We start from the raw sequence: 21843 nt of genomic DNA on the forward strand, positions 1-21843 counted from the left end.
CATCTTATCTCAATAATGAAAGAAACTGAGGACATGAGAAAGTGGAGATACAACAGAAGAATGGTAGAACCAATGAACTGGAAGACTAAGCTGGGTTAATAATTGTTGGGAGTTTGCTTAATAAAAGCTATGAGTTGGAGAAATAGGAGGAGATGGGTAAATGCAGAGTAACTAATTTGAATACTGCATTATGGAGGAAGTGTAGTTATTGGTAATGATATTTACAGGTAAAAGCATAAGTAGCTGAGGTAGTAGAAGATACCACTGAAGGAGAGGAGCAGAAGAACTAATATATTAAATCATTTTTGCAATATTAAAAGTTTCAAGAACTATGACAGCAAAGATCTAAGACCAAATCTTCAAAGACTGGGCTATTTTCAACAAGAAGATTGGAAAAAAAACTGGGGTTATCAAAGTGAAGCCAGAAGACACCTACCAAACTTCCAGGTCTAATGGTGTGTGGGGTTGGCAGACTTATGTGACTGACACTTCAAAGGCAATAGTGCCCTCCAAGGCACAGCTGTTCTAACATGAAAGTGAGCAGGACTTTCAGAGAGGATGTGAGTGATAAAGGCAATGTGTTGATGAAGGGCTTGAGTTCCAAAGTACACAATGAAAGCATTAGTGAGAGGTGTAAAATGAGGTTGGGCTCGAGGATGCATAAAGTTGCAAGCATGACATCCTGATGAAAACAGGGCCTGAATGTCTTAGGCTTGTTGTGGTGACCCATGAAAACAAGGGTAAAAGGCATAGTGGGAATCTCTTAAACAGATTATGGTGATAATGCTCCCCTTAGGAGTTTTTTTTTTTTTTTTAAACTGATACTGTAATCATGAAAGAATTAAATTTTTATGGGAAAAGAAAATATGTCAGTGTTGAGAGAAAATTTAATTGCACTGAAATTACAAATTATAGCCAAAGGTTCATGAATAACTAATGCCATTAATTAATTCTAATTTCAAAAACAATGTATTCAAGTTTTATTAAAAAATTACAACCACGTAAAGGTTTCCAGCTAAGTGTTAAACTTTACTACATCCAATTTTATTTAAATATCTAAATTAGAAGGCCAATAACCTTAATAAATCTTTAATATACAATTATCACACTCATTTAAAACTAGATTATATTAAGTCTAAGTAACATACTATTAGCAACTTAACTAATAAACTCAATTGAATTATTCATTAACTGATATACTATTTTGAGCTGTGACGATCATTTTTATTTATTTTTGGAATCAAGGATTTTTAATGTTTGGGTTCATTATATTCAGTTACAATAATGCCCTGATAGTTAATGAATGTTTGAGATTCTAGTCTAGACTAAGAAGAGAGCTCATAATGCGAACTGAGTCACCTCATACAAAAGATAAGTTAGCAATAACTATAAAATGCTAATATCTCAAAGAATGTGGGATCCTCTCTGAAACTTAATACAAAAGGGATGCACTCTAATTGTTAACAGATGATAGAAATATGATTCTGACTAAAAGAAACTGCTTGTTTCTTCATGTCATCATTATACTGAGTGCTGACAATGAGCCTCTGCCTGCTCACTTAGCACTAGTTTGCTTTCTAGTGGATTTCTAAACACCATGTGAAAATGCTACCCTAATAGGTTCTAAAATTCTGAGAAATTCTCTATTTTGTCATTTTGTTTCAAAATATTTTGTGGAAGAAGTGTTGACAATTCCAAGGGAAAAATATCTCAGGGAATGCTGTTAAAAATTCAAAAGTGGTTTCTAAAAGGCATATTTATGCTTAATATGATGATGGAGGCAACCTCTTACTAAGGACATATTTGAAGAGGAAAAGTCAAGCTATTAGAACTCCCTTTTCCTTTTCAGTATCGCTCTGTTAAACCTGCCAACATTTCCAAAATGGATGCCACTTCTCCCCAGAATCTCATCTCTCTATTCTGTAGCATTCCAATATAGTCATGCTTTCAAATTGCTGCCCATCAAAGCAAGTGAGCTTAAATTAATAGCAGATTCAGTATTTAACCTACCCAGGCATTATGTTTACCTTCAGAGGGAAATCAAAGATAAAACAAAATACCTTAGCACCATCACCATCTTCCCAGTAATAAAAATACCAATTTCCACATAACCAAAATATACAGTAATTAACCACTAGATATGGAATTTTCAAAACTGTGATGAGGACTACCTAATATGCCATTTATAGTATTATGTAAGACATGTCTTGATTTGTTGAATCTTTGTCTTTTTCAATCTGCTGAATTTATTTAAAACACACACTTTCACTTATATATCACTTGAGTGATAATGGCATTTTGTGTCTTTTAATTCTAAAAAATTGAATCTTGTAAATAGAACTGTTTAACCATGCTAATTTAGTTCAGGGAATTTTCTCACTTAAAACTCACTAGATGACACTGTTTTACCACCTAGAAGGACTTCCAATTATATGTACAACAGATTGCCAGTGCTTTTCCTTTCTTTCTAATAAAGGAACTGCATTTTTAAGGCTTTCATCTTTGTAGATTTCAGATTATACAAACTTTAAATGAAAATTGTTAGTCTTTTACAACTTGAGAGAAAGAATTTTTTTGGATTGTTGAAGTCCAATATATTTCTTCACTCCCAAGATATGAAAAGTTTTGTGCTTGTTTTCATGTTTTTAAATATTCTAAGCAGTAACCAGTAACAACAGCTGACACATGGCCACTTATTATGCACCAGGTACTGTCCTAAGTGTCTTACATATATTAAATAACACTTGCAAGAAAATTTTTTTAAAAAGCAATCAAACATTACATGTCTATTAAGTGACAAAGCAGTCTAACTGAGGTGCTGGACCAGGAGTGTGGGCTACTCGCCATAATGAATAAGTACTTATAGAACAAAATACCTCATACTGAACTGATTTTCTCCCAACACAGGAATCACAGTTCAATAATCCATTTATCTCATTCTTTGGTTTTAGCATAGGAAACAAATTTAAAATCAGGATCCACATTAATGACATATATGCGTTAAGGGAAGAATCAGACTATCCAGATTCAATCCCAGCTCTGTCACTTATTGGGTGTGTAACCTTGGATAAATTATTTAACCTCCTAAAGCCTTAAAAATGAGGATTTTCACAGTACCTAATCAAGCATTACTCAGCTATTGTCCTATCATGTCATGTAACACAATTCACGAACTGTGACTGGAAATACAGCTCAAGCAGAAAGGAATTCTTTCTGGGTTCCCTCATAGAGCAACTACAAAGGATGTATTATTTATAGAGTACAGAAAAAGCCACTTTGATGATAAAGGTATGTTAATCAAAAGCCATCTAAATGTTTGTAGACCTCTATCTGCAAAGACAAATGTAGCTTTAGAGAAACTGATTTGTAGTATACTCTTGTAGCTTAAGTGAACAGATTTATTGAGGTTTCTTGTAAGAAATATTAAATCATTTTGTCAAAACATATAATCACCAAATAAACAGGCTCCCAATCCTCCTCCAAGACAGAATAAGGACAACAATGTATTAAGTCTGCTATATTCTATAGATGTTCGCTTTTTCTTTTAACACAGTCTCATAACCTTCCCCAACAATTTCTTTCCAATGTGCTCACTAATATTTCTGCTTCATTATGAGTTCACTCTTTAAAAACTTATAAACTCTTCTTTAGATATACAGTCTAATATCCTGGCCTTAACTAGACTAAAATGACCACTTTTTCTACACCCTTTCAAAGCCAATTTTTTCTCTTGTTTTATGAACTTTAGAATGAGGCCATAGGACCAACATCTTCCTGATCAGACCACTTCTCCCTTCTAATCATACTTAAAAGTAAAATCAGCTTTTTTTGAAACTCAGATCATGCTCTTCCTTAACTGTTTATGAAAAAAATACAGACTTCCTACTTACCAAATTTAAAAAGATGCACATATCTGGCTTTCAGCATTCAATTCCATAATATTTATTTCCATCCCAGATTATTTCAACAGCTATCTGATATCCTGGCTTCTCTTTACTTTGCCCTAAGCTCCATTGTCCTTTGCCCTCTGCCCACCTCAACGTTTTCCTCTCCCTATCACATCCTAAGACTAACCAGAGATTGTCCCAACAACCCAATCACTAAATCAGAAATCCTAATCCCCACCAACCTTTTATGATAACTTACCTTTTTAGCACTTCCATTGTTATACAGAATTATCCTTCTGTGACCTTTCAATCCACTGATTCCTCTTTCTCCTACCTTTCAACATTTTCCTATATTCTCCTCATTACTTAATTTAGATTTTTGTGGTTAATCATTATAATCGGTACATATTCTCTTCTATTTCTCATCTACTACTACAGAGAAAGTATCTTTTCTCTTATATAAGACAAAAATTTCCTCTCTGTTCCTCAGGACATCTCTCTCCATCAGCTATATATCCTCTATCTATAGATGATATGAATTATTCATATAGATATGAATTTGTTATCTCCTATGATAAGAATGAGAGGATCCACCAGAGATCCAGGCTTAAAAAACTAACTTCAAGAAAGAGAAGAATAAAATAGACAAGGCAAAATCACCAATGACATAATTAAAAATATAAACTCCAAGACTGATGGGATGCCTTGGTGGTTCCATTGGTTAAGCATCTGATTCTTGGGTCACCTGGGTAGCTCAGTTGTTAAGCATCTCCCTTCGGCTGAGGTCATGATCCCAGGTCCTGGGATTGAGCCACATACCTGGCTGCCTGCTCAGCAGTAGGCCTGCTTCGCCCTCTCCCACTCCTCCTCCTCGTGCTCTCTCTCTTGCTCTCTTTCTGTCAAACAAATAAATAAAATCTTTAAAAAAAAAGAAAAAAGAAAAAAGAAGCATCTGATTCTTGATTTCAGCTCAGGTCATGATCTCTGGGTGGTGATATCAAGCCCCACATTGGGTTCCATGCTCAGCAGGAGTCTGTTTCAAATTCTCTCTCTCTCTCTCTCTCTCTCTCAAATAAATAAATAAAATCTTTTTAAAAAGTGGGGGGTACCTGGGTGGCTCAGTTGGCTAAGCATCTGGACTCTTGTTTCAGGCTCATGTCATAATCTTGAGCTGTAGGATCAAGCCCTGAATCAGGCTACGAGTTCAGTGGGGAGTCTGCTCGAGATTCTCTATCTTTCCCTCTGACCCTCCCCAACTCATGCGCTGTCTCTTTCTCTCTCTCTCTCTCTCTCTCTGGAATAAATAAACAAAACAAAAACAAAAACAAAAAAACTGCAAGACTGAAATCTATGAATTTCCAAATTGAAACGACTCTTAATTACCTAATACAATAGATAAAACTACATATATAGTGGTAGGTATCATTGTGAAATTTCAGAACTCTGAGTGAAGAGAAGATCTTATGAACTTATGAAGAGAGAACCTGTAAAGAGTAATTTATAAGGAGAAAACTTATAAAATGATTAGGAAGAAAAAATTCATGGAATCATAATTATTATCAATTTCTTTACAGAAAAACTTGAAGCTGGAATGTCTTAAAACTTATAAAGGAAACTTGTCTCCAAGCTAGAATTCTAAACCAAGCAAAAACACTAATTACACAAAATGACAGAATTAATAAATTTCTAGATGACCAAGATCATAAAACAAATAAATGAAATAAACAACCCATATACCTTTCAACAGAACACAACTGGGAGATATATATTAAACCAAGGAAGTAAATGAAGGAATTGGGTGTATGTGGCACCTAAAAAAAAGAAGATCCAACACAGGAGGGAAATAGAACAGTTTTCTAAGGCAATAGTGAAGAAGGATCATAGTTCTGACTAGTAGAGACCAGGCTTGGAGGGGGTTGGGTGGATGGACAATAATATAGACTGGACCAGGCTAAACGTTGTGATACAGGACAGGCATGGCTCTTTATCTTTTGCCACTTAAGGCTCCAATTTTCCATCATCACTTTTACAAATGAAATCCACATCATGATGATATACAGTTGAGTCTGAATGATGAGAAATGAGTACAATTACATTGAAGGCTAAGCCTCTTTTTGAAGTGGTATCTTGTCCACATTCTTCTGATCCAGAAAGCTTTTTAAAAGGAGAGAAAACATAAATCTGTCCAAATGAGAGTCTACATTTTTTCATATGTGCAGAGAATATAAGGATGATATAACACAAGCTGATAAAGTCTTTGAAGAGTAGATCTGTGGAACTGGGATAAAACTATTGTAATGGAGACTTTATTTCAAATGCTCACTCTCCAATCCCTTTAGAATTTAGTAATTTATGAAGATACCACCTATCAAAACTGAAGACATATTTTGACAAAACATATTTTGATAAAAGCAGAATCTATCTTCATCATCATCTCAGTCCTGAGATTTTGCTTTTGTTCCCTTGTCTGTGCCTCATCATCCAATGTTAGTTTTTCCTTGAATATCAGTAAACTTATCCAAAGTGAAACAACTTTTAGACATTTGCATTTACCTAAGAATGTAAACCATCAACATCATCATAATTTCCCATATGATCTCTAATGAGTTCAGAGTTTCTGTTTAAACTGAGATAAAGTGCTTTTACCAAAATATAGTTGGAGAAAAACCAGTCAGTAATATGAAGTGCAAAAGAGGCTCTCCAATTTTGTCTTGATTTCAACTTAAATTTATGTCTTGAAAGCACTGTTTTCTTTCCTCCTCACTGATTAACTGACTTGTTTTTCATTCTGAAATAATTTTCAGCTTCTTATGCATAGTCCCTTGTTTCTGGATGCTCTTTTTTTATCTTCAGCTCATATATGTTTTGTTATCTGAAACCTCCTCACAATTTTGCTAGTTTTTGGCTGGGCTACTTCAATCCTGGTATCTTTGAATCCCACCCCCCCTCCTTTTTTAAAAAGAGTTTATTTATTCATTTATTTAAAAGAGAGAAAGAAGGAACAATCAGGGGTGAGGGGCAGATGGAGAGGGAGAAGCAGACTTTCCACTGAGCAGGGAGCCCGATGTAGGACTCCATCCCAGGACCCTGGGATCATGACCCGAGCCAAAGGCAAATGCTTAACCGACTGAGCCACCCCTCCCCTTTCTTGACTGAAAACAAATCACAACTAATATTAATTTATTGTTCATATTACTTTACAGGTGAAAACACTACTGCAGCACCTTTCAATCTAGAATTTTATCTACTTTTTTCCTCAGTAAAAATGTTTAATGTCTAACTATAAGTAAAATACACTAAATTGAGTCTTCACTTATATATATTAATGGACACTTATGAGACTGACTATTGTCTGGATCACTCTACCCTAGTATAGTCATATAATATGATACTTTGTAAAGAAGTAAAACATTGATGGTGCTAAAAAATAAAAATCTACTTGACCCTATTTGTAGCTTGGGCTGAAACAAATTAAGGCATTAAAACCATATTAATAATTTGTGAAGAAGAAAGAACACCGAATTTGCCATGCATCATTTCACAAGAAGAAAAATTTGAGCTTATAGAGTACTCCATTAATTTCTTTTTGCAAAGTTAAAATGGAAAGTTACAAAATCATAAGAATATGTTCACTACCCAGTGGTTTGTGTTCACACTGTACTTCATCCTCAAATGTCATGGTATTACTGTCCTACTATCCTTTTAACATTTTCTACCATGATAATAATTAAAAGATACTTGCAGAATAAATGTTTACTTAATTATCATGACATAACACACTGTGTTAATATGGCATACAAGTTATCAGTAAATTTTTGTACTCACTTGAAAAAAAGGAATTATCTGAATAGAAATTAGAAAGAAATTACCTATTAGAAATTAGAAAGAAATTTGGTTATGAGGATCTGTAGAAATTTTTTTTACTGATTTTGTTTCCATTCTTTATATTTGCTTATTTGTTTTATTGGAAAACCATATAAGCTAATGAAACCAACAGAATATTCATAGTCATCAATCAGTATATAATAAATATAAGATTTACTCTACAAAGTCATAATTGATATGAAATATGGTGACATTAAACGTGGATATAAAATGGTACCTGGTGGATGAGCAATGAAATTGAAATTTGTAAGGCAGCATCATTAAAGAAGAGGTATTAGCTAGTTTATGTGTATGTTTCAGGATTATTTAAGGAGCAAGGCAACAGGATCTTAAAACATGAGTCAATATTGAATAGAAGCCAGCTCTAGAAGGTAGTAGAAAGGGGTGGAAGGCTCCAAAGTGACCCAGCAAGGAAGAGATCAACTTCCTACAGGGCTTGATAGGGGAAAAATGATACATAGATTTGGTGGCCTCATCTTTTAAAGCAAAGATGGGGGATTAGTTCTTACAAGTCTTAGTTTACTAATGTATATGACAGGTTCATAACATTTAAAATAACGTCTCCAACTAAAACAATATGTCTGGAGAAATTTAGGTAGTACACACATCAATTCAATTACTATGATTTTCTTAATGTTTTCCCATTAAGAAATGCATATCCCTCATTAGAGTTGTTGTATTCATTTTCCTTCTTTTATGCTTCTCTTCATTAAGATATTAGACTAATGAGAAGAGATGTATTTTACTGTTGATAAGGGATTAATTAACTTCTTATTTCCCACACATAGCATATAATTATGAAACCACCATTAACTCAGTTTTGAAGATGGGAAATGAAAGGTTATTTGGAGTAAGAGATTTGCCAAGGATCACTCGTTAAAAACAAGAGGAATGAATACCACTGACTTCAGAGATTACATTCTCAACTACCACACTACACTGCCATTGTGTGAGTTTCATTCATATTAACACTCACATTCATACTAAAGTTCTTTGGAACACAATGAAAAACAAAGGATGAGACTGGTGATTATAGATATAAATTATTCATTTATAAACCATTTGACCTGGCATAAGCTAGGTTCTATGGACACAAAGATGAATAAGACTTGATCCTTCCCTAAAGAAGTACAGAGTAAAAACATCTGTGACCATGACAAATACACCTTGTAGACCTCCAACTAAAGGAAGCATGACAGAGGACCCCCAGCTGCTATGCTCTAAAATCCATGCTATGCTCTCCACAATTCATCTAATCAACAAGCAAGTGTATTCAAAATACTAATGTAGGCTCCTCCCAATTTTGGCTTAAAGATTCCTCAAAGACTTTGGGAATCTTTCCAAGGCCATTTGGAACGCTTTTACCCAACTTTCTCTTCCTCTCTCTTCCACTTGGGGTCAGTTTTGCACCTCAGTCTGATTGCTTTCCCAAACTTGATTAGTTCCCACTCTAGCTCCTAGTTTCTCATAAGAACATTTCACCTAATATAATCTTTCTATGTTTAACTGGATCTGGATATCTGTCTCTCAGAGAATTTGGACTAACCTAGGATTCAACTGAAGAAAGACTGGTAGAGGTGGGCTTTTATGAGGGTGTGCCTGTATTTATTAATGTTAAAACTAAATATAAATTAGTTTCATGAAAGTATTTTTAGGCTAGGTAGAGCTAATACAACTATCAGGACTGGTCTTTGCTTAGGCTTTACCTACAATTCAGAAATCAAATGTTAACCTTGAGCGGAGTTTTTTGATTTTTAAGAATTGTCTGTTAAAGTTCAAATGCTCTAAGATTTTTTTTCTTTTTAAATATTGCAATTTTAATGTATTTTATTATTGTTGGTGCTGATGATTTTGAGGGAAAGAGAATGACTGGAGCTTAGAATCAAGGTGTAAAAAGAGACACTGCTGGGGTGAGTAAAGTGTCAGAGTCAGGTATCAGATTAAGGATAGAGGAAGTTCCACGAAGTCAAGAGATTTCCTCCCCAAAAATGGGTACTGTTATAACAATTCTTAGGCATTGATATTAACCAGTTTGTTAATATTTCAAATCTCCTAGTGAAACACATTTTAATGAATTAGGTATGTGCCTGATTCCCAGATTTCTATAGATTAATCAGCTTTTGCATACCCACTTCTCAATTTAAAACTTGATATATAATGGGTAACAGCTATTTGTTTTAACATTCATTCATTCATTCATTCATACACATAACAAATATGGTAAAATTTTCTTATAAGAGCCAGGGACTATAGAATTTGAGGTTTCAGCAGTGGATTAAACAAACAAACAAACAAAAACCCTGACCTACTGAAGCTCACATTCCAATAAGAGGAAATAGTTAAATGAATAACTGAACATGAAATATATTATACTGCGAATGCTATGAAGAAAAATAAAGTAGATTAAGGGCTCAAGAATAAGTGGGCGTGAGGAGAGGTGCTAATCAAAGAGGATTGTAAGGAAAGGCAGAATGAAAAGGATGCCATTTGAGTAGAGACCCAAATAAAACTAAAGGAAAGAGCCATGCATATATTTGGAGGAAGAGGGTTCCAAGCTGTGGCAAGAGTGATTTTAAAGACACTGTGACAGAAGTAGGCTTAGAATGCTTGACTAATAGTAAGGGTGCCAGTGTGGCTGGATCAGAGTGGAAGTGTGATGAGAAGCAGGAAATAAGATTATACCTATGGCCAGATGCACAACCAGATGGGGCCTTGCATGCAATCATATTGAAAATAAAGAACACTATTACAAAATGTATTCTGGCAATTATTTGCCAGAAATTTAAGTTAGTGTTAGTAAGCTCCTTACCTCTTTAATAAAATGTACCTCTTTCCCAAATTACCATTTTTAAATGAAACATTTCACAAGCTTCATCTGAGACCTGTCACATTGTTAATAAAGAAGTCTAATCTTTACAACCTGGCACATTCAGCTGGACTGATGTAGTATCTAACAATCTGGTATAATTTAGTCAACAGCAGTGCTCTCCAATAATATGCTACCCTTGGGAAAGTCTGATATTTGAACGGTTCCAAATTTAACTGTATCTAGTGAATAATTTAATGTGTTCAATGAAAGTAAGTTGGTTATCCAAACAAATGGTTTCAATTTTTAGGAAAAATGTTATTTAGAAAAAGTGTGTTTGTATAAAGCATTTTAACTTAAAGGTTACTGGTGTCTCATCTAGTAGTTTAGATAATTGTGGATATATTGATATACAAGTAAGAGAGCCTATAAAAATAATTTTTAAATTCTCTCTGAATAAAATGGATTTAATGAATTAATATTTTCTAGAGTATAAAAAAGAGTAATATAAAAAATCCTTTATAGTGTTACATTATTCCAAAGAGTTCCATGACCTTAATCCTTGATTTTATAAAAAATATTTAATAGTTTTTTAATAGCACACATGTACAAAGTATCTCCAAAGAAAGCACACTTTAGACAATATTAATTATTTGCCACAATGGAATATATTATCTGACTGAAGATCACATAGGCCTTTGTCTCTATTTAGCATGAATAAAAATATTTTTCAAGTTACTTCTCTAAACAGCTTCAAAATGGTTAACACAATATGTACAACATTGTTATTTCTATTTTATGTAACAATTTTTTACGAAAATATCAAGTTGTTTAGAGTAATATCCCAAGTCAGACTATTTCACACTTTAAGAGAGGGTTAGGGCATCTTGACTGATACTAAGGAAGTTTGTAACCAGAAAAAATTAGGTTAAGAATCTAGTTACTTGATTTTGCCAGTTTTATAAAACTGTTGATCAAGAAAAGACTATGAAGCAATCAAAGCATTTATTTGGGGTCTTAGGTATTACAATATTCTGGAGACAAAAATTGACCAAAATTGCAAGTGTGCTCCCAATTGCTGACAGGGAGTTCAGGGTTATAGGGACAAAGTCACAAGGTTACAAAACTTATTTTAAAAGATTTATGAATGGTGCTGGAGGAGTTTGAACTGGCTATATAATACACAATTGGATTTAGCTAACTGATATTACCTTATCTCTAATTCAGTCCAAAGCAGAAGGATATATTCCAGGAGGTGTCATGGTTGCAACTGACAAGTTACAATCGACAAAAGTCCAAAGCTCCTGCGCCCTGCTTTCTCAGTGTCCTTCCAACTCCATTTTGAATGGTACCTTAGCAATCCTAACTTCATGTTGAATCTTCTTTCACAAAACAATACCTATACCTCCTTAATGCCAATCTTAAACCAGACTCTGATGGCTAGACTTCAGCACATAATTGGAGAAAAAGAATTTTCATCAAAGTTGTTTATTTCATATTTATCTTTTCCTTTTACCTTGAGAGCTTTTTTTTTTTTTAACTTTGTAAGGCACTTTTAGGATACAATTAAGTTTACCAACTTATCTCACATTACCATAATCTTCTGGTTAATTAGACAGTTTTGGTTTAAAGTAGATGTGTTTACTTCCTTTGATAAAGCATGTAAAACTCTGCCACAAAGCCTCATCAGTATATAATAAAGATCCTAAAAGCTGGCTTTGATAACAGAGAGAAAGAATATGAGTATGCAGCAGGATATGACCATAGGTTTAAATAAAATAAATGAAAGAAAGAGTATGAAGAATGGTAGATAGTGTGACTGATTTAATTTTATAGCTTGACTTGTGCTGAATATTTTGAGAAATATCAATGACTGACTATCTAGTTAGCTAGTCAACCAAGTATTTCTTTATGTACTTACATATTTTGGTGTTAAAAGGTATTTTTCAGTATGGTAAAGAATACTTTCAAAAGAGGAAAATTAGTGGGGCACCTGGGTGACTCAGTGGGTTAAGCCTCTATCTTCGGCTCAGGTCGTGATCTCAGGGTCCAGGAATTGAGCCCCGCATTGGGCTCTCTGCTCAGCTCAGAGAGCTTCCCCCTCTCTCTCTCTGCCTGCCTCTCTGCTTGCTTGTAATCTCTGTTGGTCAAATTAATAAATAAAATTTAAAAAAAAAAGAGGAAAATTAGTAATGCTCTCCATGCAATCCCTTACCTTGTATTTTTTTCTCATTGTGAATCAGGATACAATAGTATCTTTGGAGTAAACTGGAAGCGTCTGTGTGTGTGTGTGTGTGCGCGCGCACGTGCATGTGCGCACACACACACACATATAGACAGACAGACATACACACAGAACAAATGGAGAATCTCAGATAAGGAAATTAAATAAAAAAGACATGTTATCTTCTAGGTAGTGATTTTAATGCATTCAGGATAGAGGATCTAAGGAGCTAAGAGAGGAGTATTAACATATTTAAGGTTGGGGGTGAATTAACAAAAACTATGATTTATAGAAGGATCAGTGGATAAAGCCAAAGAACTATTTACCTTCCATAAAAGTAATACTTAAATAAAATATAAATTTTGTATTCCTCAGATCTAGAAATCTTGTAAAATGTAGGTTTTTCTGTTCCTATTGTAGTAAGTAATAAGGACTAAAGAACAGTGATTTAAAATAATAGCCCAAGAATTTCTGCTTTGGTCCAAAATAGATTTAACAGGGGTCATACTTACTCTCTTACCTGAGCTGTAAAGAAATCGGACATCAGACAGTAGAAGGCAGCAACCCCTGAAAATGAGAAAATAAATAAGTTAATCCTTATGGTGGTCACAGTTCTTTGCCTGAAGAAAGTTTCAACCTGCAGCACAAGAAAGAGAAACCAAGGTAGAGCCAGATGGTCTCCCTGTGTTAACGAGATTGATCTGGAGGTCCAAGGAAGCGAAGTACGCTAGAGTTTGCAGGTATGGTATTGGAGAAGAGAGAACAGCATATAGAGACAACCTCAGAGATATACAGAAGGTCCTACTTGAGTATTCAGTTGAGGGTTTATCAGCATATATGTGTGAGAAAACTCCTTAAAGTCTGGGGAAAGAGCCACATCACAAAACTGAAGAAAAGAATAGCCGAAGTTCACATAGGCCAGACTGGAAAATCTCATAATTGAAGGACATTAGTTAGACCACTAGGAGGGTATTGCCTCAGCAGTGCAGAAAATTAATCTTAGACCAAATGCTGCTCAGATTCTACTTAGCTGAAAATAAAAACAAGAACAAAAAGGACCAAAATTTTCCCAAATAACTTAACTACCTCCCAGAACAAAGCCCAGGAATATTTTTAAAGCTACAAAAATATCCAGCACCCAATAAGGTAAATTTTACAACATCGGGAATCCAATAAAAAATTATCAAGTCTCTAAAGAAGCAGAAAAATACCACCCATGATGAAAAAAATTAGTTGAACAAAATTTTACCCATAAATGACATAATCAGTAGACAAAAAACTAAAACTTTATTAATTTTCAAGAAGGCAAGTTAAGGATACTAAAGATAGACATGGAAGATAACTAAACATCCAAATAGAACTTCTAGATATGAAAAATTATAGTATCTGAGATAAAAAGTATAATGGATAGAATAAGTAGACTAGACTTAATCTGAGATAAAAAGTATAATGGATAGAATAAGTAGACTGTGCAGAAAAAAAAAGTTAGTGAGCTTTAAGACAACAATTGATACCACCCAAAATGAAATATAGAGAGAAAAAAACACATACAAAAATAAGCAGACCATCTGTGAACTGTTTATAGCCAAATATATGTTAATTCAAATCGTACATGGAAACAAGCAAAAGCCAATTATATCAATAAATAATGACCAAAATTTGTCCAAAATTAATGAAAACTATAAACCCACAGATCCAAGATGTTCAACTATCCCCACATAGAAATATGAAAAAAAATTACACAAAGACACAGTTTAATCAAAGGGCTTAAAAACAGTGATAGAATGAATAAATTAAAAGCAACCAAGGGAACAATATGAATAAAAGAAAAAAAAATTAAGATGAGACCAAATCCTAGTGGAGCAATATCTTATAAAGTACTCAAAAAAAAAAGTAAATGAAACTGTCAAATTGTCAACCTAGAATTCACTGCCCAGAGAAAAATCTTTCAAAAATGAAGGTTAAAGCCTTTTTCAGACATGCAGAAGCTAAAAGGATCCATCAAGAGCAGGCCTGCATTACAAGAAATGTTAAGAAAAATCCTCCAGCCAGAATAAAAATGATACCAGATGGAAATAAAGATCTACACAAAGGAATGAAAATCATGGGAATCATAATGATATTGGTATGTATAAAATTTATTTTCTTATTAAATTTCTTTAAAACAATATCATTATGACTTATGGCTTTTTGATAAAACACAGCAACTAATGTTTCTAGAAGTAGAAATATGCCTGTTTTAAAACAGTCAAGAAAGAGTAGCTATCTCTCAAAATCTCTCTCAAGATCCCCTCCTCTTTCATCAAACCACCTAAAATTAGATAGTGGCAAAGTAGAAGGGATGGTATAAATTAAAATGTCATTTCTAGAAACTAAAAATCTCAAGGTAAAAAATAGTAGTACATCTTCTCCAACATCTAATACCTCCTTTTCTACTATGGAAATTAAGAAAATTTTATACTGTTTTGGCATTCTCCTTTAACCACAGTTTATGCCAATCTCCTCCACTCTGGAGTCTTGAGACTTTCTGAGGAAATACTGTCCCACCATGTTTGTCTTGTCCCTCTACCTTACTCATTACCCAATATTATGATTCCTACATTTTTAAGAAGTTGATCTATACTTGCAATGATCCCAAAATAGAGTCTGAGGCTGAAAACATACTTACATTTAATTTACTATGAAGAATGCCAGAAGCACAACCAAATACCAAAATACAGTTTTATTCAAAACTCAATGAAAAATAGGTCATATTTAATTAATGTGTATGATTTTCCAAAATCAATTAAGACATAGGCAAGATGATGCATACAATACGCATATTCTAAGCTGCCATTTTTCTGCCTCATTCCTAGGGACTCCAGCCAGTCCCAATTCCAGTTGTCTCTATGCATTAATATTAGAGTTATTTACAAAAGCAATCCATTGAATGAAAGAAAACATTACATTAATGAACTATTAGTACAAATATGGTTGTTGGATGTAAATCATTATTTTGCTAGACCTTGGCCTAAAGCACCAACTCCTGACATTTCATTTATGTTTCATCATCCATTTGAAAAACAAAGACTCTATGAAATTTAATGGAATCATGTTAAAGGCTGTTATCTAGGGCAGCAGTTCCCAAACTTTAAAATGCACACAAATCACCAGAGGATCCTGTTAAAGTGCAGATTCAGATTCAGTGGATATGAGGCAGAACCTGAGGTTCTACAATAGCAACTAGCTCCCAAGTGCTATGGTTGTAGCCAGTCCTGAGATGACACTTAGAGTAGAATGAATCTGGAAGTAAAGTCCCTGAATTTGTTGTTGAGATCTTGAAAGTAGTTTGGTTGATGTAGGAAACCAAATTAGAGTTATCCAATTCTTCGTTGTATGAAATGTCTCAGTACAAAGAAACACACGCAAAGGCGCATACACACACACACACACACACACACACGCACGCACACACACCCCTTAATTGCTTCAGTGTCTTAAGCTGAACAGCTATAGAGTAATGTGCTTAAGAGTATGGAGATTATTCATACAACTTTTAAAAAATACTTTTTTTTGTAATTTTAAGTTTACAGCAAAACTGAAAGGTAGAGAAATTTTAATATACCACCTGCCCCCACACATTCACAGCCTCCCGTATTACCAATATCCCCTACCAGAGTCATGTATTTGTTACAATTCGTAAACCTACATCAATATTATAATCACCCCAAAGGCACAGTTTACATTCACTCCTAGTGTTGTACAGTCTACGTTTGGATAAATGTACAATGGAATATAGCCACCACTATAGTAACATGCAGAACATAACACTGCCCTACAAATCCGCTGTGCACCATCTACTCATCCCCTTCCCACCCAACCCCTGATAACCACGTATCTTTTTAATGTCTCCATGATTTTGCTTTCTCCAGAATGTCCTGCATTTGGAATCTTATAATATTGTAGCCCTGTCAGATTAGCTTCTTCCACTTACTAACATACATTTATGACTTTTAACTTTTACTTCCACATCCTAAAAAATGCTGATTACATGATAAAATCAGCTTTTACTGATTCACTATAGATTAGAAACATATGAAAAAAAAGCAGATTTCATCTTGCCATTTGCGACGACATGGATGGAACTAGAGGGTATCATGCTTAGCGAAATAAGTCAATCGGAGAAAGACAACTATCATATGATCTCCCTGATATGAGGGAGAGGAGATGCAACATGGGGGGTTAAGGGGGTAGGAGAAGAGTAAATGAAGCAAGATGGGATTGGGAGGGAGACAAACCATAAGTGATTCTTAATCTCACAAAACAAACTGAGGGTTGCTGGGGGGAGGGGGGTTGGGAAAGGGGGGTGGGGTTATGGACATTGGGGAGGGTATGTGCTATGGTGAGTGCTGTGAAGTGTGTAAACCTGGCGATTCACAGACCTGTACCCCTGGGGAAAAAAATATATGTTTATAAAAAATAAAATTAAAAAAAAGCAGATTTCAGAGATGTTATATGAATTGGCAAGAATCATTTCCCAGCAATCAACTGTACTTATTAAATTTTAATAGTACTTAGTATTGTCTCTAACTGGAGGAATCTATATTCTTGGCAAAGATAAATAGCCCTGAACTTTATTGCTTTAATGTATGCCAGATATTCCTTCAAATTTTAACTATCAAAAATAATATGAAATAAATATATGATGCCCAAATTTAGAGAACTGATACACCATATGTGGCATTTTCTAAGATATTGTCTCTTATGTTAGTGCTCTCTGTTTGCATTGTAAATATATAGCCTAGAAACTCCATTCCTAGGGCAATTGTAAAGGAGAGTAGTCAAAAGAGTCCAAAGAGCAACATCTCCAGTCTGACCATCTTACATAAAATAGATACTATATCTAGAAAACAATAAATTGACACATGTATTAAAATATACTCAGGTTTTGTTTTAATCATATATGGTAAGTGACAAACATAGAGACAACTGCCTTTGAAAGAAGAGTTTATATTTACAGTCCTCAAGAGAAAAGGGCATGTCACACAAGTCAGTGCTATAAAGGGAAATACGAGGGACTGTCAAGAAGCAAAAGGAGTAAAGGAGAAAGTACAGCCCAGAGCCTTTGTTGTGGTTTCTGCAGGAAAGAATGGGTTAGGTGGGGTAGGCACATTTGAACAAGTTTAGAACTGGATACACTGAATGCTTTCAGGAGGAGACAGCAATAGGAGTGGTCTCAAGTTGTCCAGTATATCGCCCTGGAGTAATTTCGGGCATGGGAAATACTGGCTCAGTAAGAGAGTTACATAAAGGAGGTGGTTGTGTATATGAATTACAAATTTGTTGGTAAGTAATACTAACAGGCAAATTACTTACTATCTGTAGGAATTAGCTAACCATGGGAACCACAGTCTCGTAGGCTGGCCAGCAAGGACCCTAAGAAATCAAAGCATCATGAATTACAGGAAAAAAAACAAAAACAAAAAAAAACTTGCCTAAGCTCAGCCAGCTTTCCTTGAATACCAATAAAACTTATTATGACCTCAGAAATTATCTTTAGCCACAGATGATTTTGCAGCTGTCAATGCCAAAACAAACCTTCCCTGAATTAAGTTTTATTACTTTATATCCTTGGCAAATAATCATTTTCACTGATAAAATAAAATCAGAATCCCTAGTATGTTCCCATGCCCTTTTCCTCATGTCTCTAAGGAAAAACAATAAATCATACTTTTCAGTCATGTGACTCCTAGAATAAACTTAATTTCAAAGACAGAAAAGAGAAAGAAAAAAAATCAAACTTTTTATTCCATCCTAAGGAGAAAATGTTTTCATATAAAACAAGACTTTTTGAGCACATATATTTATAATTATCCTCCTATTCTTTTTAGTACTTTGTATATAATATGATATTCAAGAATAAAATAATAGGAATCAATTAATTAGTAGAAAATATTTATTTTAATTTACAATAAAACACGAGGGGGGGAAAGGCTAAATGTATGCTATCAAAATGAATCAATTTTACTTTTTTTAAAGATTTTATTTATTTGACAGAGACAGAGAGAAAAAGCACAAGCAGGGGGAGCAGCAGGCAGAGGGGAGGGAAAAGCAGGTTCCCCACAGAGCAGGGAGCCCGACATTGGGCTTGATCCCAGGACCCTGGGATCATGACCTGAGTTAAGGCAAATACTTAACTGACTGAACCACCCAGATGACTATGAATCAATTTTAATTACCTGGAATGAAATGGACATTTTATGACAAAATCTTGTTTTTCGTAAATGTTTATGCTCATAATTATATATGATGATCATGGTTATATTATCTGGAAATGTTATTTCATTCATTTCACAAACCTTGCTTCTCAGTGTAATGTCATTTTAGTATAGTGGGAGGAGATACGTTAGTAATTTTATTTGTCCAACATCATTACTGTACTTATCTTGCCATAGGGAAAAAACAATATAAAGAGTATATGTCCACCATTAATTTTTATGACTTTAAAAACTACCTCCAGAGAAGACTACCAGTAGATAGTATTATGAAGATGAAAATTTTCTGGAAAAAATGAGAAAAAAATGGACTATAACATCTAGTGGCCATGTTTATAAACTATTAAAACCACCCAAACACTAGTTATTATTAGCAGAATCAGATCTTAAAGATGAATGGAAGATCTACACATTTTCACTATAAAAAAATCTATGTAGGGAGGCCTGGGTGACTCAGTGAGTTAAGTGTCTGACTCCTGATTTCAGCTCAGGTCATGATCTCAGGGTCCTAGGATCCAGCCCCACGTCAGGCTCCCCACAGGGGAGTCTGCTAGACTTTGTCTCCTCCTGCCCTTCTCCCTGCTTCCTCTGTCTCTTTCTCTCAAATAAATAAATCTTTAAAAAAAAAAAAAAAACTATGTAAAATGGAGTACCTGGCTGGCTCAGTCAGTAGAGCATGTGACTCTTCACCTTGCGGTTATGCGTTCAAGCCTCACGCTGGGTGTAGAGATTACTTATAAATAAAAATCTTTTTAAAATCTACATGATAGCATGACTGGTACATTTATTCAATAACAAATGTAGCAGTTAAGTTACATGTATTCAACGAAGTCTTTTTAATACTTAATTAGTGGCAAATCTTACCAAATCCTCTTCTACATCATTTGAGGTGTATTTTCCATAATTCCTCAGGACTAGGGAAGACTAACCTCTAAGGATGAAGAAACTCCATTCTGTTTCCTCACAGATATTCTTTAAAAATTAGACTACTTTCATCCACATTATTGTGAGAGTCTTGTAAGAAATTGTTTTGTAGTTCCCAAGCAGATTTTAAGTTCATTATTAAAAATGCTGTGTTTCTGGTGTACATGTATCACACACTGGGATGCATACTGTTCTTACTGGAGGGTATGTATGCATACATATGCATACATATGAGTGTCTGGAAAAGGCAATATTTTATAGGAGTCTCAACAAACTGAAAAGTACAGTGAAAAGCACAATTAATTTTCCTGATCATTAACAAGTAAAATTTTGATATTTTTTCATAGTATTATCTTAAATTAATTCAATTCTATGTGACATGCTTTCATTGTAGCCTTCATGTTGCTCTTCCTCATGCTGACACTGACCTGATCCTTGAGTGGTCACTAATACTGCTCTTCCAGGAATGAGACATTATTCTGTTTTCATCTCTTCACCAGTATACTCCTCATACTGAGACCTCAAGTGGTGGCCTGTATTATAAGGCATGTTTTTAGACTTGCACGTCTGACAGTCCTTACCCTTACAGTTTCTTCCCCACTGGTGAAATAAAGGCAAGTTTATCCAAGAGTTGAATTAATGTTACCTAAAAGGAAATTTCAATATTGAAATGAAAGTTTGTAATTTATATAGATTACTGAATAAAGCATTTATTGGTTCCAAATTACTGTACCTGTTTACCCATGTAGACTGAAACATATTTACCTATTTATATGTATTTTCTCAGATGTGTGTGTTAGCAAACAGTGTGAGATGATGAGTGGAGGGCTCAATTCACTGGCAACTTGTTGATCTTATTTTAGAATTCTTCTTAGAGATAAGAAAAAATCCATTATTAGGTGATCTTGAGTCTCAAAATTATACCAGCATTCGTCACTGTTTCCTCAGGTTATTACGAATTCACTGTCCTTTCCTTTCACACATCTTAAAAATGTTTCACATAATATCCAAAATCATATTATAAATCTGGTAATGAGTCTCCAAGATCTGTCATTGTTGGCATGTTGTGTATGTTAAGAATATTCTGATAGTGATTAATTCACCACATAAATATGTCAATAGTTACCCATGACAAAATGAAACTGATTAGATAATTCCTTTGTTTTTCCCACAGTTACAATGGGAAAATTCAATTGTCTAAAACTAGACATTATATATTGTTAACACTTCCAACATCTTTTTATTTTTTTATTTTTTTTAATTTTTATTTATTTGACAGAGAGAGATCACAAGCAGACAGAGAAGCAGGCAGAGAGAGAGAGAGGGAAGCAGGCTCCCCGCTGAGCAGAGAGCCAGACGCAGGACTCGATCCCAGGACCCTGAGATCATGACCTGAGCCGAAGGCAGCGGCTTAACCCACTGAGCCACCCAGGCGCCCCTCCAACATCTTTTTAGAGGAACTTTGTTAAAGACAGGTAGTAGAAAGTAAAAAAGTTTTATGGTGTCCAGGACATTTATGTACCGAAAAGTTTTTTTTTTTTTTCCAGTTCAATATTAGAAGCAACAACAATATATAAAATGTGACTCAGAATGAAATTGTTAGGTAACCTAGATAAAGGCATTCTGGTACCATTTGGTAGATGGTTCTAGGCTACTTTACCTAGTGCCACAAATAACCACACCAGCAGGCAAATATACCCTGGTTAGGACAAATCCAGATTACCAGAGGGAATAAGAGAGAGAGAGAGGGAGAGAGAGAGAGGTGGTCAGATCTTGCTAAAACAGATCTCCCATACAGAATAAATATGAAGAGGGCTGTTTCACTATAGATGATTCAGGCATGTATCCATTTTTGAAATTTCA

Source organism: Lontra canadensis, unplaced genomic scaffold, assembly GCF_010015895.1.
Source record: "Lontra canadensis isolate GAN:19392208 unplaced genomic scaffold, GSC_riverotter_1.0 scaffold1, whole genome shotgun sequence".
NCBI classification, from domain to species: Eukaryota; Metazoa; Chordata; class Mammalia; order Carnivora; family Mustelidae; genus Lontra; species Lontra canadensis.